Source organism: Bos javanicus, chromosome 1, assembly GCF_032452875.1.
Source record: "Bos javanicus breed banteng chromosome 1, ARS-OSU_banteng_1.0, whole genome shotgun sequence".
Classification (NCBI taxonomy): Eukaryota; Metazoa; Chordata; class Mammalia; order Artiodactyla; family Bovidae; genus Bos; species Bos javanicus.
In genome coordinates this window covers 26,388,137-26,405,709 of record NC_083868.1, presented here as the reverse complement: position 1 = coordinate 26,405,709, position 17,573 = coordinate 26,388,137, and positions in this window count along the sequence as shown.

Genomic DNA, 17,573 nt, shown 5'->3' with positions numbered 1-17,573 from the left:
GCAGATCAGATGGTTTGGTATTCCCATCCCTTGAAGAATTTTTCAAAGTTTATTGTGATCCACACAGTCAAAGGCTTTGGCATAGTCAATAAAACAGAAATAGATGTTTTTCTGGAACTCTCTTGCTTTTTCCATGATCCAGTGAATGTTGGCAATTTGATATCTGGTTCTTCTGCCTTTTCTAAAACCAGCTTGAACATCAGGAAGTTCACGGTTCACAATACAATGAAATAGAGGAAAACAACAGAATGGGAAAGACTAGAGATCTCTTCAAGAAAATTAGAGTTACCAAGGGAACATTTCATGCAAAGATGGGCTCGATAAAGGACAGAATTTGTATGGACCTAACAGAAGCAGAAGATATTAAGAAGAGATGGCAAGAATACATAGAAGAACTGTACAAAAAAGATCTTTATGACCCAAATAATCATGATGGTGTGATCACTGACCTAGAGCCAGACATCCTGGAATGTGAAGTAAGTGGGCCTTAGAAAGCATCACTACGAACAAAGCTAGTGGAGGTGATGGAATTCCAGTTGAGCTATTTCAAATCCTGAAAGATGATGATGTGAAAGTGCTGCACTCAATATGCCAGCGAATTTGGAAAACTCAGCAGTGGCCACAGGACTGGAAAATGTCAGTTTTCATTCCAAACCCAAAGAAAGGCAATGCCAAAGAATGCTCAAACTACTGCACAATATGTGTGTAGTGGTATCTAATTGTTGCTTTAATTTGCAGTTTTCCTGATGATATATGATGTGGAGTACTTTTGATATACTTATTTTCCATCTGTATATCTTTGGTGATATGTCTTTAAAGCTTCAGGCTCATTTTTTGAACAGGTTGTCTGTTTTCTTATTGTTGAATTTTAAGAGTTCTTTGTATATTTTGATCAATGGTTACATTATCTGCAATATTTTCTCCCAGTCTGTGGCAGGTCTTCTCATTTTCTTGATACTGTCTTTTACAGAGAAGAAGTTTTTAATTTTAGTTTTAACTGATTAATTATTTCTTTCATGGATCATGCCTTCAGTGTTGTATCTAAAACCTATCACTGTACTTAAGTTCATCTAGGTTTTATCATGTGTTATCTTCTAGGAGTTTTATAGTTTTGCATTTTAAATTTCTGTCTGCAATCCATTTGTGTTTGTTTCTGTGATGGATGTAAAGTCTGAATCTAGATTATTATTTTTGAATTTGTGGCTGTTCAGTTGCTCCAGCACCATTTGTTGAGAAAGCTATCCTTGCTTCACTAACTTGCCTTTACCCCATTGTCAAAGATTAGTTGATTATATTTACATGGGTCTTTTTCTGGGTTCACTATTCTGTTCAACTCATCAATCTGTCTATTCTTTCACCAATATCACAGTGTTCTGATTACTGTAGCTTTATAGTAAGTCTTGAAATCAGGTAGTGTTAAGTCTTCCAACTTTGTACATTTCCTTCAAAATTTATTTGGCTATTCTAGGGCTTCTGTCCAGAGAAGGCAATGGCACCCCACTCCAGTACTCTTGCCTCGAAAATCCCATGGACGGAGGAGCCTGGTAGGTTGCAGTCCATGGGGTCACTAAGAGTCGGACACAACTGAGTGACTTCACTTTGACTTTTCACTTTCATGCATTGGAGGAGGAAATGGCAACCCACTCCAGTGTTCTTGCCCAGAGAATCCCAGGGACAGAGGAGCCTGGTAGGCTGCCATCTATGTGGTCGCACAGAGTCGGACATGACTGAAGCGACTTAGCAGCAGCAGCAGCACGGCTTCTGAGTCACCTATAAACTTTAGAATCAGTTTGTCAATATCTACAAAATAACATGCTAGGGTTTCAACTGAGATTGCACTGAATCTATAGATTACATTGGGAAGAACAGCATCTTGAAAATATCGAGTCTTTCTGTCCATGAACATGGAATATCAATTTATTTAATTCTTCTTTGATTTTATTAATTGATTTTAGTTTTTTATATAGATTTTGTACATACGTTGTTAGATTTATATTTAGGTATTTTATTTTTGATTGATAGTATAGTTGGTAGAGAACTTCTTTCCTATTGTAAAAAATTAATAAACAGAAACCTCAATAAAATAAAGTTGGGACATCAGAAGGGGGAGCCCTCATGACGTATGGTAATAGTAGAGCCCAACAGGAAGAAGAAAGACTCTTTTTCTTTCGTGGGAATGATTCAGTCCATGAAAAGTCATGCCTCTTTGTTTACTACAGCCCTCTTACTTCCCTTTTTCTCTCCTTAAAAGCATTCTCCAAGAGGATATTTCCATGTGGTTCACTGTGATTGCAGACTTAAATTGCAGTTCTCTACAGATTTTTAAAAAACTCTCTTTGCTGGAGAAATATTAATATCTGGCAATCTGTTTGGTTCAGGTCAACACTTTACAAATGTCAATTAATTCAATTAGACTGCTTAGTACTGAAGTCATTTTACTTCTTTGGGATTACTTTACATTTACCTGCTCAGATGCTTTGAATTGCATTTAAAGCCTAATTTTCCATGGATCTCCTTGTTTCCAAGTTCTTTTTCACACCCCTTCTATCACTTGCTCTGCATTTCTAGGTGCTCTGTAAAATGCAACTATTTAAGCTATTTTTAATTTAATAAAACATATTACCTGCATTAATTGCCTTTCCTCCAAAAAATTTCCCAGTTTCCCATAGAATTATGTCCAAATTCATTAGTTTTAGGTATAAGTAACTTTACGTGCCTGCTTGTTGTGTTGCTTCAGTCATGTCTGACTCTTTTGTGACCCTATGGGCTATAGCCTGACAGGCTCCTCTGTCCATGGGATTCTCCAGCAATAATAATGGAGTGAGTTGTCATGCCCTCCTCCTGGAGATCTTCCCCACCCAGGGATCAAACCTGCATCACTTGTGTCTCCTGCATTATGGCCTAGTTTTAATAATCCCATTTTATTTTCCACTTTTTTACAAGAAGAAATCTATGTTCCTCAAAACAAATGAACACACGGTAGTGCTGTATTACCGAGATTGCCTCGTTATCCTCATTCCTCTTGAGTTTTCCTTATTACCATTACTTATGTCATCTCTCCTCTATCTGAGCTCTAAGCTACTTGTTTTACATTATTCCTTTTCAATGTTTATTTATTGTTTCATACTGTTTTTTTTTTCATACTGTTCATGGGGTTCTCAGGGCAAGAATGCTGAACTGGTTTGCCATTCCCTTCACAAGTGGACTACGTTTTGCCAGAACTCACCACCATGATCTGTCTGTCTTGGGTAGGCCTACACAGCATGGCTTATAGTTTCATTGAGTTAGACAAGGTTGTAATCCATGTGATCAGTTTATTTAGTTTTCTGTGACTGTGATTTTCATTCTGTCTGACCTCTGATGGATGAGGATAAGAGGTTTGTGGAAGCTTCCTGATGGGAGGAACTGGCTGGATCCCTTTCTGGATCCTCAGGTTGGGAAATCTGTTGTGGGCCCTAGAATTGTTGCAACAGTGTGAGAACTTCTTTGGTATAATTGTTCTGTGTTTTGTGGGTTATCTGCTCAAAGGCTCTACAGTGGAGCTAATGCAACCTCCTCCAACAGGACTTATTCCACATGCTGCACCTCCCAGGTCTACTGCAGCCTGAGCCCCTGTCCTTATGACAGGTCACTGCAGACCCATGCCTCTGCAGTATTCAAACTACCACACAATTGTACTCATTTCACATGCTAGCAGAACCAAGAACTTTCAGATATTAAACCTGGATTTAGAAAAGACAGAGGAACCAGAGGTCAAATTGCCAACATCCACTGGATCATAGAAAAAGCAAGGGAATTCCAGAAAAACATCTGTTTCATTGACTACGCTAAAGCCTTTGTATGGATCACAACAAACTGTGGAAAATTCTTAAAGAGATGGGAATACCAGACCACCTTACCTGTCTCCTGTGAAACCTGCATGCAGGTCAAGATTCAACAGTTAGAACTGGACATGGAACAACAGACTGATTCAAATTCTAGGATTACATGTTGTATTAGCTTCTGAATAAGTTTATAGGCATTGGAGGAAGAGAATACTGTTTCAACAAACCAGTGTTAGTACAGGGTTCCATTCCTATACTACATAACAGATTATAGAGCTTGTTTATGAATTTACACTCCCAACTCCTACTCTTTCTAAGGTTTCCACAAATACGATGAGAGAAGAGAGAGAAGAAAGTATTCTATTACTGGGGGATCCATATGTATGAATATAGTCAAGGATATAGCTTTCAAGATGAATTCCTGAAAAATCTTCTAGATAAGATTAAAGTCATGTTTTTAAGGATACAGGGATTTTAGGTGCTGATAGAAAGTGAAGGAAGTATATTCAGATGAAGTAAATTGAAATGACCTATGAAAAGCATAGTAATAGGACTGGTGAGCAGAAAGTAAATTAGTTTGGAAGAAAAGGAAGGTCTTTGCAGGGTATAATAAGAAATTAATTTGATAAAATTGAGGTGGGAATTGATGCTGGACTAAAGAAGCTGAAGCCTGAATTTAATATACGAGAAAAGAAAAAGGGATAGGAAAGTTGTTTTTTTTTTTTTTTCCTTTAAGGTTAAAGGCCAACTGTCATAGTGTGGCAAATTCACCAGCTGTATGCAAAACCACATTTCCACACTTCTCTGCAGTTAAGTGTGGTTGAAGGACTCAGCTGAAGGGTAGAAGTGACATGTGACCTTCCATGTCTGGTCCCCAAATACTCCCAGGTGAGATCTTCCAAGTTCCTCCTTCTCTTGTCGTCTCTTGTTGGATAGAGATGCTCAGAATGATCTTGGAAGCTCTGAAGATGATCCAGTATCTGAGGTCTGCATTCCTGAATGAAAGGACTGGGGATGAAGCTTTTTCCTCCTCTTGTAATAAGGAACACAAAGTATTAGATTGTGCCTGAACAGAAAGTTATCTATAATGTGTTTAGCCACAAAAATTGTAGGTTTATTTGTTCTAGGAGAAATCTAGCCAATACGCACAGTAGGACACATTATGTGTTTATTCTTTTGCACAAAGGAAATATTTAGCATAATAATATATTTAAGGGCTTCCCTGGTGTTCAGCCAGTAAAGAATCTACCTGCAATGTGGGAGACCTGGGTTCAATTCCTGGATCAGGAAGATCCCATGGAGAAAGGAATGGCAACCCACTCTAGTATTCTGGCTTGGAGAAGTCCGTGGACAGAGTAGCCTGGCAGACTACAGTCCATGGAGTCACAGAGTTGGACACAACTAACACTATTAATATATGTAAACTGAGAAAGAGATAAAGAGAAGAATTTTAATTAATTTTCATAGGAGAGGTGTCTATAAAGGAATCTTTTACAGAAATTTATCCCTTCCAATGCTACTACTTCAATGATAAAAAATGAATAATTTAACATTAAACTTGGATTCATAATTTCTTTATTTCATATCTGAAGATTTATATCATTCTCATTGGTCTTCCTGTTAAGAGGCTGAGAGTTTCCATGCTAAGATAAATGGCAATTCACTTTGATGGAGAAGATCAGAGCTCCAGAATAGCTAAAGATAAAAGGAAATGGGTAGCATGAAGTAGTTAATGGACAGAAGCAAGTGGAGGAAGGAAGGAAACCAGGGTGTTACCAGGTTTACCCATGGCAAAAGGAGCAAAATGAAATGTCATAAATGGAGTTGGGCCTAATCCACAATTATATGGTACCTGGAGAATTTAGAGGATTGAGGATGCCCAAGCAGAATTTCAAGTCCCTTGGTACCAAACAGGTGCCATATATTGATGCTTCTCAAACATCTCTACAGTACAGCACACATAATATGTAAGTGGTGAAGTTGTGTAAATGAGTATGTTTGCTAATGGCTGGAAATAATGGGCAAGTGGCTCAAGTCCATGTGACAACACTGGCTAACTTAAAATCTGCATTTTCTTTTCTATAGGGTACTTGTCTCTGGAAAGCATCTCCCCAGCTAGGGACTATATATATCCTAGGATTTTTTGTATCCATGTATGGTGTTGTGAGACTAATTCTCACCCATTGGTAATGTAAATCGAGAATAATATACGGCCTTTATAGTAAAAGTAGTTAAAAACATGTGGCAGAGCCCAAGGTGAGGAGAGCTGTGCCAGCTAAGACACTCCACGTAGAAAAGCTACTTGCAGACTACTGCTGACCAGAAAATTAGCTTTTGACAGTAAGATAAGCAAGGAATAAATGACAAGTGTGTTTATTATATAATATATATCACAAATATATTTAAACATATATATTTGCTTATATACGTAAACATGCCAATGGAATGTTGAAGCTTGTTAACAGCTTCTAGCAATATCATAACTAAAACACACCTCAAGGACTAAAATGATCAGTATTTCACCTCGTCTGTAATCTATTCACAGCAAGTGGTGCATCGCAGTTGGAAAGCTCGGCCTTAGATCACCCAGGTAATTCATTAAATACGTGAATGCAGCAAGGGCATGGGGAACAGCCTTCCTGTACTTTATCATTAGGTGCTTCTAGTTCATTAAGGGGCCATATTTTAAGAGAAAGAAGAGAAGCAGCATTTATTAAATTCCTATTTTCAGAACTCTGGTGCTTATCATTAGTACTAGTTTGAGATTCTTTCCATACATGTTTCATATAGTTTCATACAAAAATTTAGGCATAATTCTTTGATATCATGTCTATCTCTTTCTCTCATGTTGCGCTGTGTCCTTCTCTACCAATATGTGGTCCTGAAGGGCTGCGTTTGTCCCAGGGCATATGAATTATACAGCATTAATTAAAATTATTAGAATATGTAACCTGACAGTAATAATAATAATAAATAGGATATCCATTTAACTTAATAGTTCAAATTCAGGTACACTTAGATTTCTTGACCTAAAGCTTCAAAGACATCACCAGTTTTTCGGTTCTACGTCCTCTAATGTGGCCTATCACTAAGCCTGCTTGTTTTAGTACCTGTCAGCTTTAATTTTACATCATTTTAACATACAGTGCATCAAATGAGACTCTTACCACTTTGACTGCTCACACAAAAGTCCTAATATTGGTTCTTATTGTTCTAGTTTGGATCATGTGCTGTCTCTGAACCAGTTACTTTGGCAAGGGGACAGAAAGCATCGATTAGCTTAGTATCAGTTGTCTGAGTTACCCTAAGGGCTGTGGATTTCCTAAGAACCGAGTACGGGAAAAAATTGTAAAACCTTCTCTTGTTTTCCCTCTTCTAACTTGCCATATTCTCTTAGTTTTCCTCATTTGAGAGGTCTTCCCACCCCTACTTTGCTTCATCTTGTTCTTTCATTTCAGAATCCCTTGTACCTGTTTAAAAAACATAACTTTGTATTTTCAAATTTGGTCTGAAGGTGGGTATTCAATTGTATCCATCAGTCTGTCCAAATAGCCTTTCATTTCAGTAGAAAAACATTCTACCAGACATGAGCTTTATGCTTGTCTTCCCCCAAATGAAACACATTTGAAAGAAGGTTACTTATATTTAATGTATAAGGAACAACTTAAAATACTTATCTATAACATTCCGAGACAAGTGTTGTACAGAAATACAAAATTAATATATGTAAGAAGTTTAAGAAATTAATTTTAAAATGTAAGAATTTTTCTTAAGAGGATGTGTTGCTTATAAGACCAGAGGAGAGCACACAGAAGACGATTTTTAAGAAGTGTAGAGACCCAGGATCAAGCTCTGTCCCATCACCAATGGTGACCTTGAGATGTCAGCTCATCTTTTCAAGGTTTTGCAAACACTATAAAGAAGGGAGTGTTCTAAAGTGCTAGAGATTAAGTAGCATAGGCTAATATCTCAGTCAGAAAAGCACTGTTAGAATATGCCCTCAGCCAGCTTTTGCCTAATCGTTCAAATGACTTTTTAGAATTGAATGACTTGTTAGGAAGGCATCTGGGTCACGGGAATAAAAGAATGAATAAGACTTGTCCTTAACTTTCAAAGAGTTCTTAGTTTGATGCCAGAGATAGACATATAAACAAACACTGATAATACAGTGTGATTCGTGAAACAATACATTCATGGGGTGGTATGGAATGCAGAGACAAGAGAACATTTATTTCTTTTGACAGGATATAGAAAAATTATCACTAGTAGCTGGATACCATAACATTATAATATTTGAAATAGACTTCAGTTTAGGCTTTTCAGGAATTATACAGAAAGTACTACAACAGCTTAAAGAAAAGTAGTTAACTTGATGATAAAGAATTGGAGTTTGAGGAATATTTTTGATGTCTGTTTGTAGGACAGAGACTGAAGACAAAAAGACAAGCTAGACATTCTCAAGACTTATAGATGATTTTAGACATTTATCACATGTTCAAGACAAAACTGTGCCCAAGAAAGAACTTATAGAATACGATGATGATTAGAATGGAATAAAGAAGTGTGACTTTGTTAAATTAACATATGTAGAGAAAGGACTTAGGTCTCAGTGTTGGATAGTGAATCACCATTCAACAAAAGACTGAAAGGGAAAGGATTATTACTCACAGGTAACAGAAAGATTTATCACACACAGGTCATGGAGGAGGTACATAATATGCCTCAAGGGGCCACATGGGGAAGTCGGCAGAGTTCAGTCAGAGCTGAGCTTAGGCAGGAAAGTGGGGAAAAGCATCCTTGGGTGGAGTAGGAGCTCCAGGCTAAGGCTGAATATTAGTTTTAATCAAAAGGAAACGTGTTTTGGGAAGCTTTGGGGTCTAGGGAGTCTTATCCAAGGGAGGCTCAAGGGGAAAGCCCTGGGAGGTATAGGAAAATTCTTTTCACAAGGGCAGTTGGGGAGTTGTACAAGGAGCTTATATTTACCTGCTATCGAGGACATGAACTTATAAGAGGGTCTAATGTTAGCCGAGGGCTTCCCTGGTGGCTCAGATAGTAAAGTGTCTGTCTGCAATGCAGAAGACCCGCGTTCGATCCCTGGGTTGGGAAGATCCCCTGGAGAAGGATATGGCGGCCCACTCCAGTATTCTTGCCTGGAAAATCCTATGGACGGTGGAGCCTAGTAGGCTACTGTCCGCGGGGTTGCAAAGAGTCGGACACAACTGAGCAACTTCACTTTCACTTTCACTTTCAGTGTTAGCTGAAGGCCCCTGCAACCACTCGGCCACACAAAACTGATGCTGAAGCAGCAACATTGTGGAGAAATTCAACTAAATTCTCAACAAGGAAGCATGAAAGTAGGGAATGGAATAGGTCATGAGTCTCTGGTTGATGATGGGGTAAATGTGAACAGTGTTTCCTTGTTTGCTATTTGGGAGGGAACAATGGACTAGATTTGGAACATATTTATGATTCCTATGATATTGGAGGTTAAGTAAAGTAATTAATACACAACAAAAGCCCATGCCTCCTTTGCAGAAACAAGTCTGAAGAAAATGAAATAATAATAAGGGAAGCAAAGACCGATGCCCCCACTGTCCACCAGCCTGTATTCTCCAGCTAAACCCTGGAAGCTCTAATTCATGGACACTGAAGAAATGTGATACCAATATTTCCATTTAACAACAGGTAGTTCAACAGTGAGAAGGGTTCCTCTATCAGAAAAAGAATCTGGGAGAGCAAGAAACAAGTCAAAGAGAGGCCCCTCAACAGACAAATTATAGACGACGATTTTATTTTTATTTGGCTCTATCTCAATACAAAAGGAGTATAGATATATTTATACAATATGATTGTGTATAAAATACACTACTATAGGAGAGGAAATTTATACAACAGTGAATGAAGGGGTAAAGAAAGTCTTTCCCTCAGATCGTAGTTATTCTGTGCCAGGGTCTGAGCAGAACTTTTAGTCCATACAAACTTAAACCTAATGGAGGGCCAGATGAATGTTACAAATGTTACAGTGTAATTGCTTACGTTGTGTAAAGTCACAATTCTTTTCTATGCCTTGCATTTAGGTTTTGTTTTTTAAGCGACCAGGTAATTTTAAATAATTATCTTGGATTTAGTGGCTAGAAATCAGTTGCTTTGACCTAGAGATTTTCTGCAGTCTATCAACTTTTTGTTTTACGAAAAACCATAGTTATTGAATATTTTTTTTTCTCTTTTATGTGGCCATTCCACCTTCTTACTAGACTTTCAATTCTGTTTCACAAATCACAAACATTAATTTTCCCTTGTCTTTGATTAATTGTCTACTTTGTTATTTAGGCATTCTATCAACATGAATCATTAAGAATTCCTTAACAATTTCCTCCTTGTGTTTATTCTGCTTATTAAATGTGTTTACAATTATTCTACTTTCATCATACTACTTGTTTATTGCATTTGACTTTACTGATTTATAGTTTCTTCCTAAAGGGCTTCTCCTTCCTCAAGCTCTGTTGGAATTAAATGCTTTCAGATATAATCAACAGGTTCATAGATTGGGTCTTTATCAAATAAGTCCACAGTTAGGATGAAGTTACTGAATATGTGTACTGAAAAACACCTTTCTGGTATTTTCTTAATGTCTATTGTTACAACACACATACTAGACACTCAATGAATTTTTATAAAATAGAATTGAAGTGTACTAAATGCATGTTTCAAGATGCTAAAGCAATATGTCAATAACACAATGTAGCTAAATGTTTTCCAGGCAGGAGCTTAGAAGGCTGGCATTGTGGTCTGAGATCTATTATTTTTTTTATCTCCGTCATTTGTCAAATCTTTTAAAAATATTTTTAGCATATATCACTAGTTGGTCCATGACTCTACAGTGTGGAGTGATGTGCTCCCAACCCAAGGAATGCTGAGAAATATTGAGACAGATATCAGAAGCTTGTAGAAGAAATGAAAGCTTTCCACTAGAGTCTACAAAGAGGGTGCAGTTCTGCCCACACCTTGATTTAGAAACTCTTGCCTCCAGACACATGATAGAACTAAGTTCTATTCTTTGAAACCACCCACTTTATGGTTATTTGTTACAGGCAATCACAGGAAAGTAATTATTTGGTAGTCCTAGAATGTGCAAGGAAAGGGATAAATATATTGAGAAGAAGTAAAGATAACTTGGCACAGTAATGTCAAAACTGAAACAATGACATAATTCACAGAAATCATCAAAGATATTTTATGTAAATTGGCTAAGTCATTTATATTTATAGTATTGACATTTAATACTATAAATATAGTTATATAACATTACTTCTTAGAAATCTTCAGAAATGGTATAGATTAGAACCTTGGTAGAATTACTCAGCTAACTGCTAAAAAATAAGGGAGCAGAATAAAAGACCTTCAAACAAGCAGTCAGAAACATAGAGTACTAGCATTGATTAGACTGCTTAAAACTTGTGTGACTCTAGAAAGAAAGTGAAAGTGAAAGTCACCCAGTCCTGTCTAACTCTTTGCGACCCCATGGACTATACAGTCCATGGAATTCTCCAGGCCAGAATACTAGACTGGGTGGCCTTACCTTCTCCAGGGGATCTTCCCAACCCAGGGATTGAACCCAGGTCTCCTGCATTGCAGGTGGATTCTTTACCAGCTAAGCCACAGGGGACAGCTTAGATAACCTGAGTCACCTTTTCAGCATAGAAAGTAAAATCTCAATGGTGTGGGAGCGAATATTTCCACATGAGCTACTGTTTGTCATAATGAATCATCATTTTGGAATATGAACATTTTTTTGACTTTGGATGCTGGTGTTCAAATTAGATCTCAGTTTTTGTTTTTATTTTTTGACTTAATGAAAGAAGTTATAATTTTTACACAAATATAACAATTTATAGCTCACAATTTATGTAGCTATTTGTGTGTAACTTTGTCAGATCCATCATATGTACAACAGTTATATCCAACCACTGCCCAGGAAGTTGGGTGTGGGGGGTCTCTCTTATTCCCTTGAATTCTCCAATTGCCTTGTTTTCCTGTTATTATATCCATAGTTTTGGCCTCTCACCTTGAATCGTTAGAGCTCTAAAACCTCAAGCAAAAGATCATATAGCTAGACTCTATAATGTCCCCCCGCCTTTCCTTTTTTTTAGTGAGACTAATAAAAGAGATTTTGCCATTGACCATCTGGTGATGTCCACATGTAGCATCTTCTCTTGTGTTGTTGGAAGAGGGTGTTTGCTATGACCAGTGCAATCTCTTGGCAAAACTCTATTAGCCTTTGCCCTGCTTCATTCTGTACTCCAAGGCCAAATTTGCCTGTTACTCCAGGTGTTTCTTGACTTCCTACTTTTGCATTCCAGTCCCCTATAATGAAAAGGACATCTTTTTTGGGTGTTAGTTCTAGAAGGTCTTGTAGGTCTTCATAGAACCGTTCAGCTTTAGCTTCTTCAGCATTGCTGGTCAGAGCATAGACTTGAATTACCATGATATTGAATGGTTGGTCAACACCGAAATCAGATTGATTATATTCTTTGCAGCCAAAGATGGAGAAGCTCTATACAGTTATCAAAAACAAGACTGGGAGCTGACTGTGGTTCAGATCATGAACACCTTATTGCCAAATTCAGACTTAAATTGAAGAAAGTAGGGAAAACCACTAGACTGCTCAGTTATGACCTAAATCAAATCCTTAATGATTATACAGTGAAAGTGAGAAATAGATTTAAGGGACTAGATCTGATGGACAGAGTGCCTGATTAACTATGGATGGAGGTTTGTGACACTGTACAGGGGAGAGGGATCAAGATCATCCCCAAGAAAAAGAAATGCAAAAAAACCAAAATGGCTGTCTGAGAAGGCCTTACAAATAGCTGTGAAAAGCAGAGAAGAAAAAGGAAAGGAGAAAAGGAAAGATATACCCATTTGATGCAGAGTTCCAAAAAATAGCAAAGAGATATAAGAAAGCCTTCCTCAGTGATTAGTGCAAAGAAATAGAGAATAACAATAGAATGAGAAAGACTAGAGATCTCTTCAAGAAAAGTTGGGATACCAAGGGAACATTTCATGCAAAGATGGGCTCAAGGATTCATTTTGATATTTGGCAAAACTAATACAATTATGTAAAGTTTAAAAATAAAATGAAATTTAAAAAATAAATAAATAAATAACAATTAAAAAAAAAAAAAAAGGACAGAAATGGTATGGACCTAACAGAAGCAGACTATATTAAGAAGAAGTGGCAAGAACATACAGAAGAACGTACAAAAATGATCTTCCAGACCCAGATAATCACAATGGTGTGATCAGTCACCTAGAGCCAGACATCCTGGAATGTGAAGTCAAGTGGGCCTTAGGAAGCATCACTACAAATAAAGCTAGTGGAGGTGATGGAATTCCAGTTGAGCTATTTCAAATCCTGAAAGATGATGCTGTAAAAGTGCTATGCTCAAAATGTCAGCAAATTTGGAAAACTCAGCAGTGGCTACAGGACTGGAAACGGTCAGTTTTCATTCCAATCCCAAATAAAGGCAGTGAGAAAGAATGTTCAGACTACCACACAATTGCACTCATCACACATGCTAGTAAAGTAATGCTCAAAATTCTCCAAGCCAGACTTGAACAGTACCTTAACCGTGAACTCCATGTGTTCAAACTGGTTTTAGAAAAGGCAGAGGACCCAGAGATCAAATTGCCAACATCTGCTGGATCATGGAAAAAACTAGAGAGTTCCAGAAAAACATCTATTTCTATTTTATTGACTATGCCAAAGCCTTTGACTGTGTGGATCACAATAAACTGTGGAAAATTCTGAAAGAGATGGGACTACCAGAGCACCTGACCTGCCTCTTGAGAAACCTGTATGCAGGTCAGGAAGCAACAGTTAGAACTGGACATGGAACAACAGACTGGTTCCAAATAGGAAAAGGAGTACGTCAAGGCTGTATATTGTCACCCTGCTTATTTAACTTATATGCAGAGTACATCATGAGAAGTGCTGGGCTGGAGGAAGCACAAGGTGGAATCAAGATTGCTGGGAGAAATATCAATAACCTCAGATATGACATGACACCACCCTTATGGCAGAAAGTGAAGAACTAAAGAGTCTCTTGATGAAAGTGAAAGAGGAGAGTGGAAAAGTTGGCTTAAAACTCAACATTAGGAAAATGAAGATCATGGCATCCGGTCCCATCACTTCATTGGCAAATATATGGGGAAACAGTGGAAACAGTGGCTGACTTTATTTTGGGGGCTCCAAAATCACTGCAGATGGTGACTGCAGCCATGAAGTTAAAATATGCTTACTCCTTGAAGGAAAGTTATGACCAACCTAGATAGCATATTCAAAAGCAGAGACACTACTTTGCCAACAAAGGTCCATCTAGTCAAGGCTATGGTTTTTCCAGTGATCATGTATGGATGTGAGAGTTGGACTATAAAGAAAACTGAGCACTGAAGAACTGATGCTTTTGAACTGCGGTATTGGAGAAGAGTCTTGAGAGTCCCTTGAACTGCAAGGAGATCCAACCAGTCCATCCTAAAGGAGATCAGTCCTGGGTGTTCATTGGAAGGACTGATGTTGAAGCTGAAACTCCAATACTTTGTCCACCTGATGTGAAGAGCTGACTCATTTGAAAAGACCCTGAAGGACATGAGTTTGGGTGGACTCCGGGAGTTGGTGATAGACAGGGAGGCCTGGCATGCTGCGGTTCATGGGATTACAAAGAGTTGGACACGACTGAGTGACTAAACTAAACTGATTTTATAGAGAATTCCTTCATGATCAGGACTGAATGTCCAAAGAAAGAAACAAAACAATAGACAGATTTTCTGCTTTTCTCTCTACTTTATTAAGGTTTGGGTCTCCATTTTATATTGACATGGATGTACATATTTATCTCTCTCTACCAGCTTATAGATCATCTGATATTTTTGTGGAGGAGACATCAGCAATATTAGGAGGAAAAATTTAATGTTTAAAAAATGTCTTATTGGAAACACAGTATCTGTCTCCTTCAGTGCAGAGGCAAGATGTACTGAGTATCTGTTGATTTAGTTGTAACAAGTGACACACCAGAAACATTGTATTTTGTGGCAGACACTGAGGCTACACATAAGTGTTCTGGTTGTCCTTCTAGGCACAGGGAAGGATGGTGGGTCCCTGGTGCCTTTGCCTTTGTCATGTAATCTGTGGCTTGCTCTGGCTGTTGATATGGGAGCAGAAGTAGAAGACATTCTTTTCTCAGCCATGGCACTCATGGAAACTCATGCTGAAACGGAGCCTCTGACAGCCCCGAAGGGAAAATGGTCATCCTCCCACCCACCCACAAGATTACGCAGAAAGAGGGAGGAATAATTTGTTAACACCAATTTGGGAGGTTTGGTTTTTAACCCAGACTATGCTGACTGATAAAGGCAGATCAAATTATATCTATTATTATCTTTAAAGTTATGAGGGTGAATTAGACTAGATGATTGCCGAGGTTATTTTCAATTCCTAATATTCTATGAATCTGTGAAAGGAAGTAGATTGTTTCCTTTTCTCTATTAAAAAAATCTGGTTAGCATTATACAAAAGAGTGGCAATCAGTTAAAATTTTGTGTATTTAAACCAACTCAGCCATAGGCAGAGTGTTTTGATTTTCAGTTATCCTGAAACATCTTGAGGTTTCTACATCTTTAGAGGACTCTATATGAAAATTGAACTGCTTGGGTTTGATTTGATTTGTCAGCAACCAGCTCTGAGCTACGTTTATATATGCTTCTGGCACATAGGGAAAAAGAAAAAAACCAGAAAGGGTAAAACATTAGATCTGGTACCCAATTAAATGAAACCATCTGAAATTCAATTCTGAATTTTTTAAAGCAGATCAAGCATAACTTTAAAAAATTCAGAAGAAAAAACAAAAATAATTCAAACATAGAAATGAAGTTTTTTTTTTTTTTAGTTTTTAGATGAGAAGCAGCAAAATCGTTGAAAGAACAATAGAAATCTCTCACTCAGAAGACTGTCTGTCATTTTAGGTAAACAAACTAACAAACTAATCTCTAATATGAACACACACACATTTTCAGAGCATAAGCAGTAGAGAAAGAGAAATGATTAAACCAAACTTCAGATACCATTCTCAGCTAATTGTAAGGCCTTCTTAGACAACCACTTCACCGTCTTGCATTTCTTTTTCTTTGGGATGAATTTGGTCGTCACCTCTTGTATAATGTTACCTCGATCCACAGTTCTTCAGGGACTCTGTGTATCAGATCTAATCCTTTGAATCTATTCATCACCCCTACCAAATAATCACAAGGGATTTGATTTAGATCGTACCTGAAGAGCCTAGTGGTTTTCACTACTTTCTTCTATTTAAGCCTGAATGATGCAATAAGAAGCTTGTGATCTGAGCCACAGTCAGCTCCAGGTTTTGTTTTTGCTAACTGTATATAGCTTCTTCATTTTCGGCTGCAATGAATATAATTAATCCAATATTGGTACTGACCGTCTGGTGATTCCCATGTGTTGAATCATCTCTTGTGTCATTGGAAGATGTTTCTTGCATTGGAAGGACTGATGCTGAAGCCAAAGCTCTAATACTTTGGCCGATTAATGCAAAGAGTTGACTCATTGGAAAGATCCTGATAGAGGGAAAAACTGAGGGCAAGAAGAGAACAGGGCAACAGAGGATGAGATGGTTGGATAGCATCACTGGCTCAATGGATATGAGCAGATTCTAGGAGATAGTGAAGGACAGGGATACCTGTTTTGCTGCAGTTCATTGGTCCGAAAAGAGTTGGACACAACTTAGCGACTGAACAATGACAACAGAAGCCATGTAACTTCTTCATCACAAAAGCCACTCCAATCCAAATTTGTTATTTCCATAATAGTATGTCAACAGAAAGGCATTTTCCTTGGATTTATCCCTTTTTTCTCTGATTGAGTCCTTTCTTTTAAAGTTTCAGCTTTGTGTTGTACCATACCAGATAAATATGGTAAGTTCCTTAGGCCTTTAGATTTGGCTTAATAATTTTAAAAGTTGTGACTTCCATCTTGGTCAGGTATTGGCACATATTTTGTAAACAGCTGTTGATGAGTCTAGTAAGGCTATCATAATGAAATACTACAAACTGGGAGGTTTAAACAATTGTAAGAAACTTATTTTCTCAAAATTCTGGAGGCTAGATGTGCACATGAAGGTACCTATACTTTAGGTTTCTCCTGAGGCTTCTCTTCTTGATTGCAGATGGCAACTTTCTTGCTGTGTCCTCCTATGGCCTTTACTGTGTGTGTATGCACTCTTGGTATCTCTTTCTCTTTTAGGAGGACATGGTCCTATAGTTTTAGGACCCCAACCCTATGACCTCATTTAACATTCATTACAATCTTAAAGTTCTTGTTACCAAATGCAGTCACACTGGGGTTAGAACTTCAACTTAGGGGTTGGGAGGGAAACAATTCAGTCTATAACAGGCCAGACAGCAACTATTTTAGACTTGGGGGCCAAAAGGTTTCTAAATACTGAACTCTCCCATCGCTATATGAAAAATCAGTCATAGGTATTATATAGGCAAATATGCATGACTGTGTTCCAATAAAACATCATTTATGGGCACAAATCTGAATACTATATATTCTCACATGTCATAAAACATTATTCTTTGGACTATACTGCTGCCATTTCAAAGTGTAAAATCCAGTCTTAGTTTTCAGACCATCCAAACAAAGTTGGTGACTGCATTTGGCCCACAGGCTGC